The 23,015-nt window shown below is 35.5% G+C and overlaps 1 long non-coding RNA gene across 1 annotated transcript; it reads right to left on the reverse strand.

The window, feature by feature from the left end:
* Positions 1-465: 465 nt before the first annotated feature.
* LOC140842146 (uncharacterized) lies at positions 466-21,991 on the reverse strand. Its single transcript, XR_012120313.1, has 3 exons — positions 21,635-21,991; positions 841-957; positions 466-756 (listed from the first exon to the last, which is right to left on the reverse strand). It is a non-coding gene; the product is annotated as an uncharacterized lncRNA (long non-coding RNA).
* Between the last annotated feature and the right edge of the window lie 1,024 nt (positions 21,992-23,015).

Consider the following 23,015-nt stretch of genomic DNA (forward strand, 5'->3'; position numbering starts at 1 on the left):
CTCATGGGTAATGGAACACCATGAAGTAATTTATCAACCGCATTGGCATGAACAATTGTACCGTAGGCAAGATATTGGTCCTAGATTCCAATGCCAATGCAACCGACTTACCCTAGAAGACAAATAATCATGTTATAAATTGATATAAATCATAGTCAAGGACAATTGCAATAATCAGCTACCTTTTTCCTTGCTCAAGGCTAATACAACCAGAATTTAGCCAGATTCAATCCTAATAAAATATTGCAAAGTAATATAACCACAATTAAATATTTACCTACAAAAAATCAGCATTGCTCAAAGCTTTCACGTCATCATCATTCGAAGTTGTATAGTTCGAGACACTCTTTTTGATTTTATTTTCACTAGTGGGATGCAACTTCACTGAGCAACTACATTTTTCTTCAATCTCGAAGTTGCTTGCACTCTTTTTGAACATTTCTTCAAGTCTCTGGATGCGTGCATCTTGATCTGATATGCGTGCATTTTGTTCTGTGATGCGTGCATCTTGTACTGAGATTAATATCTTTGCCTCCGTCAACTCTTTTTTTTTTTTTGATTAAGGATTATATGGTCATCAACAAGAGGACTCTTCCATTTTCTACCAGTACTAAAGTAGATGCTTGGAGTGATAAGAACTCCAACACCTCTCACATGACCAGCATGTTCATGTGAATCCAGTGCTTTCGTAAGGATATCATTTTTTCCCTCTTCAAATTGCAACGTACCGTCGAGTTTTTGTTGCACATAATCATCCTGTCATGCACAAAAGAACAAGATAATTACTAAAAACAATTATAATGAATAAAAATTATTCATTTTCATGTATTGTTTGATTACAATCTTTTCTATTGCCAATTTCAACTCATCGCCTTCATATTGACCCTTCTTATTGACACGTCGTTTCTTCCACATAATTGCTCGATTTATCTCATCATCGTCACATAACTCATTTGCCTACAAACAATATATATGATATCAACAAATTTATAAATCACATAGCATGGATTTAATAAACTTTCCGAATTAACTCCCTTTCTCTGCCTTATTTGTTCTGCAAACTTTCTCAATAATTTCCTGTAAAACAGTAAGAGTTTCTGAACAGTGTGGTCATCAGAAGGCAGAACATATCGAAAAATAGTGATAAACAGCTGAGGTAGGGATTCACCGTTAAGTAACAACATTATAGTTTTTTTCATTGCATCACTTTTCGCATACACGTCACTACTCATCTGCCTACAAACAATATGTATGATGTAACGTCCCGAAAATTTGAAGGTTCAAGTAAACCACATGCATGCAAGTTATTAAATTTCTTTGGTATTTTATTAAATTCTTTTAAAGCATGAAATGCATGTTTATTTTATTAATTTGTGTTTAATTGTATTCATGCATTTTATGCATAATTATTGCATGATAAGGAATTTATTTCATGAATTTTATCAGTTAATGCACTATGATTTTTAAGATGCATTTCACACTCGAATGAGGAACGGGGGCCGGATAATTTTCAGGAAATTTATTTTAATACATGATTAATTTTTATAAATTAATATATGGTGTTTTAAGTGAATTTTTCAAATAATGGGATTTTACCGGGTATTCTTACCCGCATGACTTTATTTTTTACGGTACACGAATTTTATTGAACCGAAGGACTTTTTAATGGTTCGGCTAATAATTTAAAAATCTTTTCAACACGAAATATTTTTCGGGAGTGCGTTTTGATTTAATGGACCTACTTTTAATCTTGTTGGACTTAAAACCTTTTTCAAACCCTTAATTATCATACTAGGCCCATTAATTATTTGATTAACTACCTAATTATTATAAAGTAAACCCTTAAACTCCCGTAACCCCCCCAGCCGATATACGTTCCTTTTCCCTTTCAGATTTTAGTGCCCTCGATTTCAGAAAAATAACACCAGCTGAAGGCACGATGGTGGCTAGTTCTTGCAAAGAAACTCCCTCCGGCTTTCACCTCGAGTCCCTAGTTTTTGTGCATCGTTTCAGGCATGCTTTGTACCCTCTTTTGCTGCATCATTCACGTATTTATATACCTGATGTGTGTAACTATTCGATCAGTCCATGAGCAGGAAAGATTCTTTTCGGTTTTCATCTTTACCATGCATTTCTTTTAATTGCTACTCACGATTTCTGAGGTGTAATGCAAGGGGCTGCTGTGGTAGGTCGGCAAGGGTTCGTGCAGATCGATAGAATGAGTTGTAGGAGCAGGAGTGTGAAGTGATTGGGTTTTGAGTTGAAACCGTGAGGTCTTGCAGATCGGACCCTTGTGTAGGGGGTTCGGTCCTTGAATTCTTGCACACCAGCCGGGCGAAGGCCTTCTCCAGCCCTGGACCAGACCCTGGTGGGTCTGAGTCAGGGTCTGGAATGGCTCGAGCCATGCTGGAAACAAGAGAATGGGTGATCGGACGAGAGAAGGGAGAGTGGTCTCGGTAAGGAGTTTGATGCGGACTTGGGTTCCTAGCGGTTATAGAGCGTTCATTGGGGCGGTGTTTTGAGTCGGTTGGGTAACTTAAGTGCTGATATAAGTCCTTGGTGTGTGAGCTAATGATTGGTGTCTTGAGTTGAGGGTAGAAGCGTGAGATAGGAGAAAGGATAGTGCATGAGGTGGCGTAACAAGAAAGGGCCGAGAGTTTGGTGTATGCTATTAATTAATAGCCGAGAGTTTTGGGTCTAATCTTGGGGTATTATGAGCTTCATAGTGTTTTTAAAATATGATAAAAAGTTGGGAAGATTTCGGTTTAGTTTTGGTTTGATTCGGGTTAAAACCGAGACCCCGGCCGAAGTTTTAAAACGAATTAGATAAGTTGTGTTATGAGCTCAAGTTTACGTCTAGGAATGCTTATAATTATGTTTTAGGGACATTTTAAGGAGTTTGGTTAGTTTCGGATCAATTTTAGAAGTCCAGGGGTGAAACGATAATTTCCGAGTTTCCAGGGGCAAAATGGTCATTTTGAACCCGAGGTGAGATTTTGGTCTTGGCAGCGCCCTGAGCACAAATATATGATATTTTAAATGTTTATGCATCGTTTTTATGATTTCTACTCAATTATGATAAATACGTTGCATGCTTGGTTTAAAAGAAAAGTTACGCATACGCATTTTTTATTAAGTGATGAAAATGATGATATTTTTTGAAGGATGTGAATTGGTTGTGACTGACGATGTATATGTATACGATGACATGAGATATGATGAGCTGAGGCCCGGGCTCAGTGGGCGGGTAATGCTGTCGCTGATGTCCCCCGCCGCCGGGTACCACGGTTTTTTTATAGATGGATCCATCGATAGAGCTGATACGATAGAGCAGATACGAAAGTCACAACTAATGAACTGAATTCAGTTAAAAGAAAATGTTTAAGTTTATGATGACACGATGAGCTGTTTTGATTACGTTATGCTTTTAAGTTCATGAAAGATATGTTGATTATGATATTTTTCACTGCTGTGTGCTATGTATATGTACTTGTTATTAACGGTACAGGTGTGTTGAGTCTTTAGACTCACTAGGCGTGTGTGATGCAGGTGAGCTTGTTATTGAGAGGACTGGAGGTGCTGAACACTGAGTAGACAGACCTGGTGGGGTGACACGACCCGAGGACCACATGTTTTCCGCATTTTGTTTTTATGAGATTTGAGATGATATGAACATTTTTATACGCTGGTTTTGATACGCTGATGATTTTCACAATTTTTACTCGTTTATGTTTACGCACTATTTTTATTGTCAAATACTTAAGATCATTTTTAAATGTCATTTTGAAAATGCGAGCTTTTTTTAAAAAAAAAAAAATCTGTGCTTTTAAAATTAGTAGATTTTACAGTTGGTATCAGAGCAAGGGTCCTGTATAGGGTTGTGCCACCGCCAGCTTCTGCCGCTCAGTCTTCAAGCCTCAAGTCCGTAAGCTTTTATGTTTTAAATGTTTTGAAAGTTTTATGAAATCACCTGCATGTTTACATGATATACGTTTTACGGGACAATTTTATCTGTCGTTATGTTTTGAGATTAGATGCTTTAAAAATTTTTATGCATGTTACGACATGAAATGAAAAATTATAAGATTTTCATGCATACTGGTTTTGTGGTGGAATTGGACATTGGTAAGAATTTGGTTTTTGGGCGTTAGGAAGGATTGTGAATAATTTAACTATATTAATTTTGGTTAGTAGGTATTGATGTTCTACTTGTGGGTCATAAGTTAAACTTAAAAATTTTGAATGCCTTTGAGACTTATAGATTTTCTAAGAAATTACTGATGGTTCGTGGTTGTTAGTCGAGTTAATATTTGGGGATTCCTTGTAAAGAATAATGATTCGAAGACTACGTCGATTTTTGGAAGTTTAAAATTGTAGAAATTATTTAAGATGCATGATCTACCTAGTTAGATTTAAGGATTGAATTGGATAAAGTTAGAATTTTAGGGACCCACTTGTAATAACCCATAATTTGATGACCTAAGTGCAATATAAAATTCTAAGGGACTATTTTCAAATTTACCGGATTTTGAGATTAAATTTTGAGTTTCGAGAATTTTAAGTTTTAATGATGCTACAATCGGAAATGTTATGGGGACAAAAATACAAATTTCGAATGGTTGTAGAGCCAAAAATGTAATTTTTGAGAATTTTAAGTGTCAAATTGCAAATTCCAAAATTTTTTAGGATTTAATTCGAACTTTGAGGAACACTTGGGTTAAATCAATAATGTTTCGAGGTTATGAGAATTGATTTTGGGTTTAATAAACTAAAAACTTTTGAACTTTATGTTCGAGAAATATATAAAATGAAATTAGGAACGTCAAGAACTTATGGGTAATTGTGGAATTTTAGATATTAAGGACAAATCAGATAATATTCGAGGAAAGCAAGAACTACTTTTGTAATTTTTAAGAAATTTTGGGACTAGTTTAGTAATAAGAGAGAATTGAATGGTTTAAACGATATGAATTATGGGTGATTTAGGCTTGAAGGATATTTAGAGCCTTTAGATATCCGGGTTATAATGTTATAAGAAATGGTAATCAAGGACATTGTAGGATGAATCAATCTTGGGCTTGAAAATCTAAGTGCTAATGGAATAATGTTATGGCAAATTAAGAATTTAAAATGATGACAATTTAAGATAAAGTTGATTAGTTAAGTTATAAGATTAGACAGTAAGTTAACTTATTTTATGGAGCTTAAAGTTTGATGTATCATAAGTTTTAGTCACGATCTTACCAGTTAAGGTTGTACCTTTGCTGGAATTTAATTTTTCTAGAAAGTTGGGTATGATTGATGGTTAGATTACTTGATAGACGCATGTAAGAAGTGTGTTAGACACCAAGTTTTGAAGAATTTTTTTAGAAGCCTTTAAGAAACTTGAGAATAAGTGATTATGTGTGTTGAAATTATGTTAGCCAAAACTAATTGGGTTGCGTAAGTTTGAATTTCAAATTTACAGGATATATGTTCATGCGGAAATTTTGGGTAAAATGAAAACAAAAGAGAATTAATTGTGTTCAACATAGGTTGCCGATGAACTAATGTTAAGATTTTTATCGAGTAAGAAATCTAAAATCTTGATATGAGACTCTATAATTCTATGGGTTATAAGTAAAGCTTATTTATTAGAGTTAGTCCCATATTAACATGGGATGATTTAGTAAGTTTTATACGCTAGTACTAATTAAGCATTTAGGATACGTAAGAATGCGACATTTGTTTCAAGGAGGAAAGTCCAAAGGTCTTAGCTATCAACTTTATTGTAATTTAGAAGATAACATCTTAAGCATGTAATTGATACTAGAATGATTTTATTATTAAGCTAGAAGATCGATATTTCCTATCTTGGGTTTTATGGATTAACGTTACTCGAATTTAAGATTTACAACAGCGTTATAGTGGGACTTGTAAATAGTTAAGTTATGTAAGTGTGGTACGGTAAGATAAAGATTCGATTCAAGGATCTTAGGCTAATATTATTATGGGGTTGAAATAAGGTTTAACTTTTAAGTGTATTGCCAAAGATAGAAGTCGATCAGTAAAGTTTGGTGCTAAGATTTCTTAAGTTGAACTACATAAATGCGAATATAATAGGTCAATGAACATCCCGGTTATAGTATCAGAAAGTAAGACGCAATAAAATTCGGACGGCCATTTCTAATATTGGGAATTTTTAGAAAATATGAAATTCGAGGATATAAAAAAAATGGAACTAGGTCACCATGGGTCGTTATAAGTTTAGTTCCGCAAACGAGGATTTAGAAGGTAGAGTTTACCAGGACCGAGGAGACAAAAAGACGTCTTCAGATTTATTATTTGACCAGAGTAGCGCCGCGAAAGCGTGGACTTTTATGATACTAGAACTAAGTCTAAAATTTTTGTTTATCAAAGATAAGCGAATTTCGGGGACGAAATTCAATTTAAGGGGGGTAGATTGTAACGTCCCGAAAATTTGAAGGTTCAAGTAAACCACGTGCATGCAAGTTATTAAATTTCTTTGGTATTTTATTAAATTCTTTTAAAGCATGAAATGCATGTTTATTTTATTAATTTATGTTTAATTGTATTCATGCATTTTATGCATAATTATTGCATGATAAGGAATTTATTTCAAGAATTTTATCAGTTAATGCACTATGATTTTTAAGATGCATTTCACACTCGAATGAGGAACAGGGGCCGGATAATTTTCAGGAAATTTATTTTAATACATGATTAATTTTTATAAATTAATTTATGGTGTTTTAAGTGAATTTTTCAAATAATGGGATTTTACCGGGTATTCTTACCCGCATGACTTTATTTTTTACGGTACACGAATTTTATTGAACCGAAGGACTTTTTAATGGTTCGGCTAATAATTTAAAATTCTTTTCAACACGAAATATTTTTCGGGAGTGCGTTTTGATTTAGTGGACCTACTTTTAATCTTGTTGGACTTAAAACCTTTTTCAAACCCTTAATTATCATACTAGGCCCATTAATTATTTGATTAACTACCTAATTATTATAAAGTAAACCCTTAAACTCCCGTAACCCCCCCAGCCGATATACGTTCCTTTTCCCTTTCAGATTTTAGTGCCCTCGGTTTCAGAAAAATAACACCAGCTGAAGGCACGATGGTGGCTAGTTCTTGCAAAGAAACTCCCTCCGGCTTTCACCTCGAGTCCCTAGTGTTTGTGCATCGTTTCAGGCATGCTTTGTACCCTCTTTTGCTGCATCATTCACGTATTTATATACCTGATGTGTGTAACTATTCGATCAGTCCATGAGCAGGAAAGATTCTTTTCGGTTTTCATCTTTACCATGCATTTCTTTTAATTGCTACTCACGATTTCTGAGGTGTAATGCAAGGGGCTGCTGTGGTAGGTCGGCAAGGGTTCGTGCAGATCGATAGAATGAGTTGTAGGAGCAGGAGTGTGAAGTGATTGGGTTTTGAGTTGAAACCGTGAGGTCTTGCAGATCGGACCCTTGTGTAGGGGGTTCGGTCCTTGAATTCTTGCACACCAGCCGGGCGAAGGCCTTCTCCAGCCCTGGACCAGACCCTGGTGGGTCTGAGTCAGGGTCTGGAATGGCTCGAGCCATGCTGGAAACAAGAGAATGGGTGATCGGACGAGAGAAGGGAGAGTGGTCTCGGTAAGGAGTTTGATGCGGACTTGGGTTCCTAGCGGTTATAGAGCGTTCATTGGGGCGGTGTTTTGAGTCGGTTGGGTAACTTAAGTGCTGATATAAGTCCTTGGTGTGTGAGCTAATGATTGGTGTCTTGAGTTGAGGGTAGAAGCGTGAGATAGGAGAAAGGATAGTGCATGAGGTGGCGTAACAAGAAAGGGCCGAGAGTTTGGTGTATGCTATTAATTAATAGCCGAGAGTTTTGGGTCTAATCTTGGGGTATTATGAGCTTCATAGTGTTTTTAAAATATGATAAAAAGTTGGGAAGATTTCGGTTTAGTTTTGGTTTGATTCGGGTTAAAACCGAGACCCCGGCCGAAGTTTTAAAACGAATTAGATAAGTTGTGTTATGAGCTCAAGTTTACGTCTAGGAATGCTTATAATTATGTTTTAGGGACATTTTAAGGAGTTTGGTTAGTTTCGGATCAATTTTAGAAGTCCAGGGGTGAAACGATAATTTCCGAGTTTCCAGGGGCAAAATGGTCATTTTGAACCCGAGGTGAGATTTTGGTCTTGGCAGCGCCCTGAGCACAAATATATGATATTTTAAATGTTTATGCATCGTTTTTATGATTTCTACTCAATTATGATAAATATGTTGCATGATTGGTTTAAAAGAAAAGTTACGCATACGCATGTTTTATTAAGCGATGAAAATGATGATATTTTTTGAAGGATGTGAATTGGTTGTGACTGACGATGTATATGTATACGATGACATGAGATATGATGAGCTGAGGCCCGGGCTCAGTGGGCGGGTAATGCTGTCGCTGATGTCCCCCGCCGCCGGGTACCACGGTTTTTTTTATAGATGGATCCATCGATAGAGCTGATACGATAGAGCTGATACGAAAGTCACAACTAATGAACTGAATTCAGTTAAAAGAAAATGTTTAAGTTTATGATGACACGATGAGCTGTTTTGACACGTATATGATGATATGAGATGACATGATATGAGATGACATGAGTTGACACGACATGATTTTATACGACACGTTTACGTTATGCTTTTAAGTTCATGAAAGATATGTTGATTATGATATTTTTCACTGCTGTGTGCTATGTATATGTACTTGTTATTAACGGTACAGGTGTGTTGAGTCTTTAGACTCACTAGGCGTGTGTGATGCAGGTGAGCTTGTTATTGAGAGGACTGGAGGTGCTGAACACTGAGTAGACAGACCTGGTGGGGTGACACGACCCGAGGACCACATGCTTTCCGCATTTTGTTTTTATGAGATTTGAGATGATATGAACATTTTTATACGCTGGTTTTGATACGCTGATGATTTTCACAATTTTTACTCGTTTAAGTTTACGCACTATTTTTATTGTCAAATTCTTAAGATCATTTTGAAATATCATTTTGAAAATGCGAGCTTTTTTTAAAAAAAAAAATTCCGCGCTTTTAAAATTAGTAGATTTTACATATGATATATCTATATATTTAGGCAGATGTATTAAAATCATACTTACAATTTTGTCGGCGAAACGTGCATATCCTTTGCGAGATATATGATGGGGGTATATTTTTTGCTTTCTTTTCTTTTTTTGTTCATCACTTACTTTCTAGTTAATTGAAAATTACCCACATATATCATATTTCAATAGAAATAATTTGTTATGGTCTACCTATTTGAAAATAATAAATTAAGAATCTTATCATGAAGTCATCAGACAAGAGACTGATTACAAATGAACTTCAATCATCTCGTGTAATACCAAACCCAATAGTTGGTTTTTTCAAATCCTCAGTTTTATCCCGCTTGCTAAGAATGAACTTTGGAGTGAGAAAAGCTTTATCGCCACTTGTTATTTGCAGAGTTCAGACATCCCTTCTTCCAGCTTTGATCAATATTGTACGTCAGCTATAGAAGTCATATTAACCCATAACATTAAACATATCATAACCATACGAAAAATAATTAAAATATTCAAAACATTATAACTTACATTAACCGATTCCCATATTAATTATTTGACATCATTTGGAACCTTCTTCCAAGTCTGATAACTTATATTTACCTTTTCTCGAACAAGAACTCCAATATAACTTTGCATCTCACCTGAAAATTCTCCTATTGGTTGTCCCAATTTATTGAACTTTACATCCTTTCTAATTTTGTGAACCCTTTGCCTAACAAGCCTATCCAAAGGAGTACGACCTCTAGATGATCTTGTTGTTTCAATCTCTGTAGATTCCAAAAATGTTCCCCCACAACTATTGTCAGTGGCAGAATATGTAGTATTCTGTTTAGGCTTCTCATTCTTTGACATCCTGCAAGCATTTACAATTTTTTAGGCAAACACAAATAAGCACTATGCAACGCATGTCATATAAAAATTATTATTACTTCTTTATTTTTCTTTCTGCATGAAACTATAATATGCAGAACAGTAAGGGAATGTAACCTATTATGTTGGTTCAAGTCACATAGGATTGCACTTAATTATTTTCAACCCAATACCCATCACAATCTTCGCGCATGGCGGTTCATTTTCATCTATTCCATCAACATCCATTGATATAAACCCTCACGTAAAACATTTACAGTGGGTTAAAACATTTTACAATTCATCACCATTCATGTATTTAATGTACTCTTTGGTGGGACTTGCAAGTACAACATGCCATGCAGGATCTTTTAGATCTTCAATGTAAAACACTTGATTCGCTTGACTGCCCAAGATAAAATAGTCAGACTTGAATCCAATTCTCTTCAGGTTTATCAACGTGAAACCAAGATCATCAACTTTAATACCGTTAATATTCTCAACCCAATTACATTTAAACGTTGGAATTTGAAACATTTGGTAATCAAGTTTGTCACGCCCCGAGACCGGGGTTAGTCGACACCGGCGTTATTCAACAATCACATTATTGCTAAACAACAAGCCTCGTAGTACAGTATAAACCAAAACCAGTTTATATATCATAAATGCCATAAAAATAGAATCATCTTTACAATAGTAACTCTGGAAACGATAAAAATCTGCGGAAGCGTTTATAACTTGAATTAAAAGCTCACGAGAACATATTCTTAATTAAAATTCTTCATGCGTCCACTATCAGTCCCAAAAACTGGTGTCCGATTCTTCTTTTTCTATTTCTTCTTCTGACTTATCTGGGGATGGTAGAGTAAGGGGTGAGTATTTTGGGAATACTCAGCAAGTGGGGGAAAATCGAGCACAATATAACAATATGCATAATTTCGAAAATCACATGACTTGCACTTGCATAACATCATTCATATCACTTGCATAACATTTACCAGCACTGAGATTCGTCTACTTTCTATGGTTTACTGATATCAGTCTCTAATTTTTACTCCTCTAAGGGGGCGAGGCCGTATAGCGGTTATATCCCCCACCGCGTAAGGGTACGTCATGGTTGGGATTCCCACCCATATCCAGTCGACTCCTCACAGTGCTCAAAATCGTATGACAATCAACACAAGAAATGAGTAGGAGAAGAATGTACTCGATCGTATTTTCAAAAACGAATAAGGTAATATGCATAACGAGATTTAATCTTTAAAACAAGTCCACTTACCTTGTACTGAAGAAAACATGAAGAACTCGGAAAACATAGTAGAATCATGCCACGGGCACTTTGAAAACGCAGCAGCACCATCGCCGAAAAATCAGCCGTCTTGAAAAAATCATTGCGCCTTATTGAACCGTTGGATTTTGCTGAAATTTGGATATGTTATTCAGAACATATCGAAGGATATTTTGAACGGTGGAGATCGGATTCTGAACAACCGAACGAGAGAAAATAATTTCTAAACTAGACAGAATTTTGATGACTCGTGCAGAATTTTTTTTTTTTGGGAGAAAAATTTCGAAAATTTCAGTAGCACGCGGAGAGCAAATTTTCGAAATTTAGGGTGTAGGGAATGCTATGCTTGATGTGGTATTTATAGGGGAGGAGAAAGGAGCTAAACTTGGTATTCAAATCTTACCAAAAACCGATTGATTTTCCTTCCAAATTGCGAGATAATTATTCCTTAAATATCGAGATGCTCCTTCCATACATATTGATATGCTTCCTTGTTGAGAAATTATACCTTGTATGTAATATTTCCTTCCAATTTGATTGATATCCAGCCTTATTTCGAAATTAATACATGATTTGTGCTGAATTTTGAATTTCACGTATTTATTGGCTTGGAATTTCCAATACCATGTATTATTTAATATTTTCGAATTTATTATAACTCGAAAATAAATTCTTATACATGTCTATATTTAATTCATTACATGCCCAAAAATTTGGGTTCTCACATCCCTCCCTCCTTATTGGAAGTTTCGTCCTCGAAACTGAAGTCGTCTTGACCTTGGAAAAGGTAGGGATATTGCTTGCACATTTTCCCTTCAAACTCCCATGTAGTTTTCTTGTTCTGTGTGGTTTGACCATTGCACCTTGACGTAGGGAATGATACATCGTCTCACTACTTGGTCCTTGGTGTCCATAATATGAATATAGACATCTTCATGTTTCAGCTCTTCCCTATCTTACCTTTGATCTTGAGTGATTCAATTTCCATAACATGGATTGGATTCCAAGTGTATTTCCTTTGTTTGGACTTGTGGAATACATTGCGGATTCTAGATGTATCTAGTGGCAATGCCATTCTGTAAGCCAATGTGCCAATCTCTCCAGATTTTTTTTTAATAGTCCAACGTACCGAGGTTTCACTCTTTCAGCTTTACTGAATCTAATGATTGTTTCATTAGTGAGACCTTTATATAAGTTTTTTCACCCAATGTGAATTTCATTGGTCTCTTTTTAAGATCAGACTAACTCTTTTGCTGATCTATGCAGCCTTGAATCTGTCTCTGATGATGGCCACTTTTTCATTGTCTCTTGGATTATTTCTAGCCCAATTACGACTGTCTTCTCTATTCTGTCCTAGTACAGTGGTGATCGATATTTTCGTCCGTAAAAGGTTTCAAATGGAGTCATCCCAATATTTCCGTGATAATTGTTATTGTAGGCGAATTCTATCAGGGGTATATGTCCACTTCAATTACTACTGAAGTCTTAGGCACATGCCCTTATCAAACCTTCTAGGGTTTGAATCATTCTCTCTGTTTGACCATCATTTTAAGGGTGATACGCCGTACTAAGAGTAACTTTTGTTCTCACGGCTTTTTGAAAGCTCTACCACAGACGTGACATAGATCTTGGATCTATATCCGACATTATGATTGTAGGCACTTTATGTAGCCCTATAATGTTATCCATGTATAGAGTAGCCAACTTGTGAATATTATAATTCCTTCGGACGAGTAGAGAGTACGCAAATTTTATGAGTCTATCTACGATTATACGTACCATGTCGTGACTCTATATTGACTTTGACAATTCTATAACGACATCAATGGAAATATGTTCTCATTTCCATTCTAGGATTTTAACGGTTGCAGTAGTCCTTCCAGTCGTTGATGCTCAACTTTCACTTGTTGGCATACTTTTCACTTATGTATAAAATCGGCGACATCTATATTCATTCTGCTTCGCCAGAAACTTACTTCAAATCCCTATACATCTTTGTACTGGCGGTATAGATCTGGAATGTTCACTTATGCGCCTCTTACATCACTTCTTATCGAAGATTGTCGATGTCTGGCACAAACAATCGTCCTATCATCCCTAGGATTCCGTCTGGATCCACTTGAAAATCTGATGACTTTATTTCCTTGACTTGTTCTTTGAACTTCTCTAGTGTCGCGTCTCTACTCTGATTAAACTTGACTGCTTTCTGAAGGCATAGTTGCACGGAGAGTGATGGTAGGGTTATGTTACCCATGTTTTTCCGACTTAAAGCATCGACAACTTTATTTGCCTTGGCAGGGTAGTTGTTTATTGTCAAGTCATAGTCCTTAAGTAACTCCATCCACCGTCTTTGCCTCATTTAATTCTTTTTGAATGAACAAATATTTGAGGCTTTGGTGGTCTGTGAATATTTCACACTTGGCATCGTAGAGATAGTGTCTCCAAATTTCAAAGCAAAGATCATTGCTGCCAACTCAAGATCGTGAGTAGGGCCGTTTTGTTCATGCGGCTATAGTTGACTCGCCTGTCTTGCATGAGTACGCATCTGAGACCTCTTTTTGATGCTTCACTGCAGATGGTAAAATCCTAGCCCACAGTAGATAATACCAACATTGGTGTAGATGCTGCTTCTTCTTTAATGTTTGAAAACTCTTTTCACATCTTTCTTTTCAGTTGAATTCATAGTTCTTTTCTGTGAGTCTCGTCAGTGATACAACTACTGAAGAGAAGCCCTCGACGAATTTCTGCTAATAGCCAAAGAAGCTTTTAATTTTGGTTGCGTTCTTTTGTCTCGGCTAATCTAGGTTTGCCTCTAATTTCTTTGTCCCACCGATATTCTGGATTTCGATCTCGTATGACCTAATTCTGAATGCTGACATTGAGGTGTCTTCTGCTCTGACCTATAGCTGATGATAGCATGCCCTCGGGTCAAGCTTGGAGAAGATTGTAGCTCCTTTACGTTGATCGAAAAGAGCGTATATTATTTGAAAAATATATTTATTCTTGATTGTGATCTTATAGAGTTCTCTATAATCTATACACAATCTTATATTTTCATCTTTCTTCCTTACAAATAAGATTGTAGCTCCCCAAAGAAATGTACTTGTCCTTATCTGCTTTTCGTCTAACAACCCTTAGAGTTGTTCTTTTAGCTCCTTGAGTCACCTGGAGCCACTCAGTGTAGTGCATTGGAGATTGGTGAATTATCAAGTACCAAATTTATCTCGAAATCTACTTCACAGTTCGGGACTATTCCAATAAGCTTTTCTGAAAAAACGTCCGAATTTTTATTTTTTTATTATTGGAATATCTTCCAACTTCAGCCCATCTACTTCTTGCACTTTGTTCACCATTGCTAGGTAAATTTCTTCACCCGATATTATGGCTTTCCAAGTCTGGGAAACAGAAAAATGTGTATTTCTGTTCCTTGGCATCGCCATGGTACCTGATTCCTTCTTGGTTTGGGGTTCAGAGTTTGACATTCTTACTCTGGCCATCTACCATCGCACGGCTCTTAGCTAATCAGTTCATCCCTAGGATGGCGTCGAGATCTACCGAAGTCAGTTGAATCAATTTGGCACTGAGTATATGCGAATTGATACTAATTTTATCTTATCTTTGAATTATCCCGATTACTATCTCAAAACTTAAAACCCATATAGAATATTGAAACTTAATTCAATATCGATCTATAGCTTAAATCCTCAAAATTATAACCTAGTCGTTACCTCAAATAAATTTTTTTTTACTAAATCTTACTTTCATCAAGATCATGAGCCTATTACGGTCTAATACAAAGGAGTTCATTGAATGTCAATCTCTTTGAATCATTCTTAGTACCATAAAAGTCAAAACTCATCGTACAATACTTTCTTTGATACCCATCAAAATCTCATAACTTATTTTATTTACGTAAGGTCGTAGCCTACTTGTTATCCCAAAATATTATAATTTCCTTAACCTGATGATATTGTCTCACAAGATATTCCAAGGTCCTAAATATTTAAAGTTAGCACTTAACATTCTTAATAATCCAAACTTAATGCTTGCACAGTAAACTGTTAACACAAAATCAACTTCTCTATTGGAACACCCAAAACTTATAATATAATTCTTATATACTTTTCTTATATTAGTTTTCGTAAATAACATATCATCCTCGAGAAAAATTTTTCTTCTTAATTTAAAAGCTTAAGTCAACTTATCTCTCATAGGTATATTCCTAACAATATAGACAAATACTAATTGTCTCCATAATACAATTCCATAAGATTTCTACAAGTAATCCCAAAAACGCGTTAGAACGTGAATTTTCTAGAGTTTTTCCAAAAATAGAAATTTTGGACATTGACCCATAGATAGAAAGAATACGTCGAGAGGATTCGAGAACAGTCGACGGAATTAAATTATGATTTCGTACGAAAAGCCATAAGTTCTACGAAACTTTCCTAAATAGCAAAAACACGATTTCGGAGGTCCAGATGAAAGTATAAATCGTTGGTCGTTCCGAATGGGACTGCATCAGCCTTTCGCCATAATCTGATAAATCTTTTCTTCCCAACTGGATTATGAACCTGGCGGCTCTGATACCACTTAAATGTCACGCCCCGAGACCGGGGTTAGTCGACACCGGCGTTATTCAACAATCACATAATTGCTAAACAACAAGCCTCATAGTACAGTATAAACCAAAACCAGTTTATATATCATAAACGCCATAAAAATAGAATCGTCTTTACAATAGTAACTCTGGAAACGATAAAAATCTGCGGAAGCGTTTATAACTTGAATTAAAAACTCACGAGAACATATTCTTAATTAAAATTCTTCATGCGTCCACTATCAGTCCCAAAAACTGGTGTCCGATTCTTCTTTTTCTATTTCTTCTTCTGACTTATCTGGGGAGGGTAGAGTAAGGGGTGAGTATTTTGGGAATACTCAGCAAGTGGGGGAAAATCGAGCACAATATAACAATATGCATAATTTCGAAAATCACATGACTTGCACTTGCATAACATCATTCATATCACTTGCATAACATTTACCAGCACTGAGATTCGTCTACTTTCTATGGTTTACTGATACCAGTCCCAAATTTTTACTCCTCTAAGGGGGCGAGGCCGTATAGCGGTTATATCCCCCACCGCGTAAGGGTACGTCTTGGTTGGGATTCCCACCCATATCCAGTCGACTCCTCACAGTGCTCAAAATCGTTTGACAATCAACACAAGAAATGAGTAGGAGAAGAATGTACTCGATCGTATTTTCAAAAACGAATAAGGTAATATGCATAACGAGATTTAATCTTTAAAACAAGTCCACTTACCTTGTACTGAAGAAAACATGAAGAACTCGGAAAACATAGTAGAATCATGCCACGGGCACTTTGAAAACGCAGCAGCACCATCGCCGAAAAATCAGCCGTCTTGAAAAAATCATTGCGCCTTATTGAACCGTTGGATTTTGCTGAAATTTGGATATGTTATTCGGAACATATCGAAGGATATTTTGAACGGTGGAGATCGGATTCTAGCAACCGAACGAGAGAAAATAATTTCTAAACTAGACAGAATTTTGATGACTCGTGCAGAAATTTTTTTTTTTGGAGAAAAATTTCGAAAATTTCAGTAGCACGCGGAGAGCAAATTTTCGAAATTTAGGGTGTAGGGAATGCTAGGCTTGATGTGGTATTTATTGGGGAGGAGAAAGGAGCTAAACTTGGTATTCAAATCTTACCAAAACCCGATTGATTTTCCTTCCAAATTGCGAGATAATTATTTCTTAAATATCGAGATGCTCCTTCCATACATATTGATATGCTTCCTTGTTGAGAAATTATACCTTGTATGTAATATTTCCTTCCAATTTGATTGATATCCAGCCTTATTTCGAAATTAATACATGATTTGTGCTGAATTTTGAATTTCATGTATTTATTGGCTTGGAATTTCCAATACCATGTATTATTTAATATTTTCGAATTTATTATAACTCGAAAATAAATTCTTATACATGTCTATATTTAATTCATTACATGCCCAAAAATTTGGGTTCTCACAAAGTTCCCATATTTCTTGAATAACTCCATAAAAAATCATGTCTGACACAACTGGATTTTATCCTTTGCACTAGCAACTTGCATTGTCGTTGTGACTAAGCTTACTCCGGAATTTTGCACAACTCGTATATCATCTCGCTCTTTTTTATGATAAGTGACCCCATAAATCAAATAACTAGAGTACTTTAACACTTGTTTTCTAGGTCTGCTCTACCCACTTCAATCTTTCTGAATTACACGAGTGGAATTGCCAACTGCACTTGCAACCTACATTTCATAAAGTGCAAAAATTTATCCCTAAGTTTAAAAAAAAAAAAACTCCATAATACTGATATTTAGACAGCTTACACAATCACATAACCAATTAATAAAGGTTCGGTTATGCTCATCTTGTAACCAACTTTTGGATTTAGCCTAAATTTTGCATCCAAAAATGTCATGTGTTCCCTGATGAAATGATTAAGGATAAGTTAACCAATTGAATGTAAAAAAAAAATAGCAAGAAATTATTAATAAGTCAAAGAAATTACTCGATATAAGGCTCAACGTCAACATAATTTTCCAATAGATAACGATGTGCTTGATTCAACTCATCATCACCAGTGTAGTGCATTACTGAACCAGACAGAGGCTTAGTGAGTTGTACTCTCCGATGCATTGATGGGATACCAACTGTATCTACACTAGACATGTGGTCCAAGCAAAATTCCACAATCTCTTCATCAATATAACATTCGGCTTTACGCCCTTCAGGCCGATTGCGATTTCGCACATAGCCATTAAATATCTTCATGAATTTTTCAAATGGATACATATGCCTAAACCAAACCGGTCCACACAATTTTATCTCGCGCACAAGATGAATAGTCAAATGAATCATTATATCAAAAAAATATTGGGGGAAATATTTCTCTAGTAAACACAATATCATCATGATAGGCTCATAATAGCTTGCATTTTTTGTTGTATTTTTGTTGTCATATCTCTCATTGTTACCACTTTCAACGTGCTTAATTGACACATTTTTGTGTGATTTTATTGTAGGATGATATTTTCTGTTCATGCGATAAATTTGGGCTAAAAAAGGTTATTTTATATCACAATTAAAGTTATCGCTATGATCTTAGTGGAAGACTTGAACAGAAAAATTCAGAAGTGATTTTTGGACAATGCGTGATCACGCCTTGTGACTAATACTCGGCTGCCTAGTGAGAGTTGAGGATTTTTCTTATCAAGAAATAAATAGAAGATAGAGTTTTTTCTATAACAAAACTCTATATTCTTAGTGGATATTTCCTAATATATTTTATTTATTAGATTAGGTATAATTTTAGATATTTGGGCTTCTATATTTTTGGACCCAAAAATATTTCCTTACTTTCCTACACTATTCACGTGAGAAAGGAGGCGGCACAATCAATTTTTTCTCCCAACCTTCTCCAACAACTCACGTGAAGAGCAAAAGAAAGGCGCAAAGATTTTCTCTCAAATTCTCTCCACACTTTTAGGCTAAGTTTTATTTCTGATTCAAGGGATATTTTTAATATTTCAATATATCACTGTGAGGATTTTTTGTTTCAATTTAATATTCGTGTTTTGTTCAAGTATTTGTTGATTTATATTTAATTCTATGAAAGTTGTATCTCGGTTAATCTGACAATTTAATTCGATATATAAATTTTTACTGCTATCCATGAATTCAGTGATCCGTAATTGTCATGTACATGAGTAGCGATATATTAGGTGTGTTGTGCTATCATAGCATATTTAATCTAAATAAATAAATGAAACTCGATCTATCAATTGCAGCTATCTCGGTTGTTAGATTTTAGGATTAACTATTTTCACAAAACGAGAATGTTATTTTTAATTAATATGGAACGCTATCGGGCCCAGTTAATTATTGATAAGTTTTGACTGGATGCTGGGTTTGGTCAATTAAATTAGGAAAACACAAGAATTTTAGCGGCAATCCCTATAATTCTAAGGTTAATTACTTTAACTCCATGAATAAATAATATGTTAGCCGATGAACAGTGACATAATTGAATAGTGAAAATCCCCTTAAATTAGAGTTTGGTAATTTAATTCTCGTTTGGTTTATTATTTTTTCATTGCTTTCTATTTTAGTTTTAATATTTTATTTTGTTCTTATCCAAAATCCCGCTTGTATTTACATTTTACTCGAAAGAAATCATACTCTGTTCCCAGTGGATTCGACCCTGCTCACCATTACATTAATTTTATTTAAAGAGTAGGAATTTAAGTTTGGTGGCACAACGATAGCACACCACATCACAATCTCTCTTTGCATCTCATCCAACTTTGAGACATCTATCACTTTATTGTACAACACATTGAAGAACCTACACAACCGAGTGATAGTATCTCTAACATGTTTAGGCAGGACACCATGTATGGCCACTGGAAGCAATTGTTGCATCAAAGTGTGATATTCGTGTGACTTAAGGCCAACAAGTTTCAAGTCCTTCATCAACACGAGGTTTTTAATATTAGATGAGTAACCCGTAGGGACCTTTATTCCAAACAGAAAATTGCAAAATTTTCTTTTCTCAGACTTGCTTAGTGTATAACAGGCTGCTGGCAAATACGTTATTTCCTCCCTCGTCTTTGGTATCAAATCAGTCCTCAAATTCATCTTCATGAGGTCTAGTCTTGCTGCAACTCCATCCTTTGGTTTTCCTGGAATGTCAAGTAACGTACCGGTGAGACTTTCACAAACATTTTTTTCACTATGTATCACATCAAGAACATGTCGAACATGTAGATGTTTCCAATACTCAAGTTCAAATAATATAGATTTCTTTCTCCAACATGATTTTTCATCACCTACCTTCAACTGAAGCTTCCCACTCATTTGGATAGATTTCTTTCAACTCTTTCTAAAACTTCATGCCCAGTTAATGGTTTTGGTGCGAGTTTAAACTCTTGGTTCCCGTTAAATGCTTTCTTTTGCCTTCGAGGATGACTTGTAGGAAGAAACCTTCTATGGCCTGTATACACAATTTTTCTACTATGCTTCAACCTCGTCGAATATGTTTCTTCACCACATATTGGACATGCATGATATCCTTTCACAATACAACCTGACATGTTTCCATATGCAGGAAATTCATTGATCGTCCATAGTAACACAGCTCAAAGCGAGAAATATTTCTTTTCGATATGCATCATATGTATCAACACCTATATCCCATAAAATTTTAAGTCATCAATTAGAGGTGCTAAGTAGACATCAATATAATTTCCCGGTTGTTTTGGACCAGAAATCAACAAAGTGAGCATCATAAATTTTCTCTTCATACACAAACTTGGGGGAAGGTTGTAAGTGATCATCACAATTGGCCAACAACTATATACAAAACTCATCAAACTATGTGGATTGATGTCGTTTGCTGATATGGCCAATCTTATATTTCTTGGCTCGGAAGCAAAATTTGGCCAGTTGTGATCCACTACTTTCCAAGAGGGTGCATCAGCTGGATGACGCAAGTATCCATCACTAATTCTTTTGTCAGAATACCAAGTTAATTCCTTAGATATCACATTCTTCTGAAACCATCTTTGAAATCTGGGAATAGGTGGGAGTACCAAAGGTACTTTGAAGGAACTCTTCCATTTATCGTAGAATTTTTACTCAACTTACCTCGACATCCCGCAAATAAGGCATCTGGTAAAATCCTCATACTCCTTCCAGTATAAGATACAATCATTAGGACAAGCATGAATTTTCACATAATCCATCCCTAAAGCACATAAGCTTTTCTTTGCATCATACAAAGATAAAAGCAATTTATTATCATCTAGAAGCATTTGCCCAAAAAAACTAAGTAAATCGGTGAAACCTTTATCACTCCAACTATATTTTGCCTTCAAGTTATATAATTTCACAAGTGCAGATAACTTTGTAAATTTAACACACGCAGGATATAAAGGTTTCTCGGCATCTTCAAGTAGCTTATGGAGTTGTTTTGGTTTCTCAACATAACTATCATATGCACCATGTACCATACTTATAGGTTCCTCAGTAAAATATTTGCGTTCATCTTACCCTACTCGTTCACTATCATTCATTGAGTTCTCGAACTTAGATCTTTCTTCATGCCAAATCCATGTATGATATGTTAAATCTATACCATTACAACACAAATGAGCCCTTAGATTGTCAATATCTTTCGTCTTTAGATTACCACATTTTGCACATGTGAAAGGCATTGCATTCTTGTGTTACATAGATTCATTTGATGTATTTTTGTGGCGATGAATTTATCAACAATGACATTAATTTAATTCATAAATATGCAGAAACATACATGCAAGAAACTGCCGCTGCAGCTTTTTTACCTACTGTAAAGTTGAAAGTAAGCAAATTTCCTACCCCACTGTCACCTTCAATTTTGTGCACATAAAGCATGAAAAATTCACATCAGGCCCATCACGTGACACAACTACACTTGAGAAACAACCACAACAAAGGAATTACCACTCAAATCCGCGTCAAAGAAGCTTGCTCCTGATAGCTTGCCAACATTGAAATTGGTATGTTGCATTAAATATTAGTCAAAATAACTGCAATCAAATAGTAAAAACTAGTCAAATTACCAACTTGATTTAATCAACTTTCTCAACAATTAAAGATCTTATGGCTGATTACATTATGGGGTTATTTACCAAATTCAACATTGACAAGTTAAAGAATATTTAAAGAAGAAGTGAAAAGTGAAAAGTAAATGATAAATTGAATTGGCCTGTGATTGAAGTATCTTGTTTTGAAACTAGAAGGCATTGTTATCCGATTTCAGTGCTTTAAATTAGTTCTTCAAGACATCATAGTCCTTCTCCAATTGCTTAGTCTTCCAACGGTTCCTCCTCTTCTGGAACCATACGAACCCTTCACCGAGCCAGCCCCAATTTCTGGAATTTCTATCTCTATTTCTTCACAATCTGAACCAACAAAGTAATGGTATATGTTCCTAATAGTGAAGGTTAAGAGACATGGGAAAAGGATATGAGCTTCTGCAATTTAGTTAGCCGCGATCTCGTGAAATATACAGAGGTTTAATACAATGAAAAACCCAAAAAATCGAAGCACAACCTCAACTAAACACAAAACACAAGAAATCGAAGCACAAACTCACCTAAAATATGTTGGAATCGCGCGCATTGGAACAACAGAGCGAAGAGGGCTCGTGCTTGCTAGATCCGGGCTTGTTTTCCTTCTGTTAAAGTTGCTTCGGGTTGGTGACGTCTTCGTCTAGCTGAGGTGGTGGTCGGAGCTACGATTAGAGGAGGCGCAGCGACGAGATGGCGAAAGAGATGACGACGAGGGAATGAAACAATTAGGTTTTTCTTTTTCTTTGAACACATCAGCTGTAGGTTTATATTCACACCAATATTTGAGTTTAATTAAGTCTCTCTTTTAGTCCGATCGTGATAATTTAAAAACATAATACTATTTAAATTTCAAATGTATTTGATATCATTTTAATATTTGATATTATAAAATACACAATTTAATATTTTTTAAATTTTTTAGATATAAATAATAATTTTAATCTAACATATAAATAATAATTTTAAAATCACAAAATTAACAGATAATTAATTACAATTATATATAGAGCTATCAGACGGGCCAATCCAAGACGAGGTGGGTCAGCCATCAAAAAACCAGTCATTTGGCGGGGTAGGGCG

Source organism: Primulina eburnea, chromosome 9 (assembly GCF_022965805.1).
Source record: "Primulina eburnea isolate SZY01 chromosome 9, ASM2296580v1, whole genome shotgun sequence".
In the NCBI taxonomy this organism is placed as follows: domain Eukaryota; kingdom Viridiplantae; phylum Streptophyta; class Magnoliopsida; order Lamiales; family Gesneriaceae; genus Primulina; species Primulina eburnea.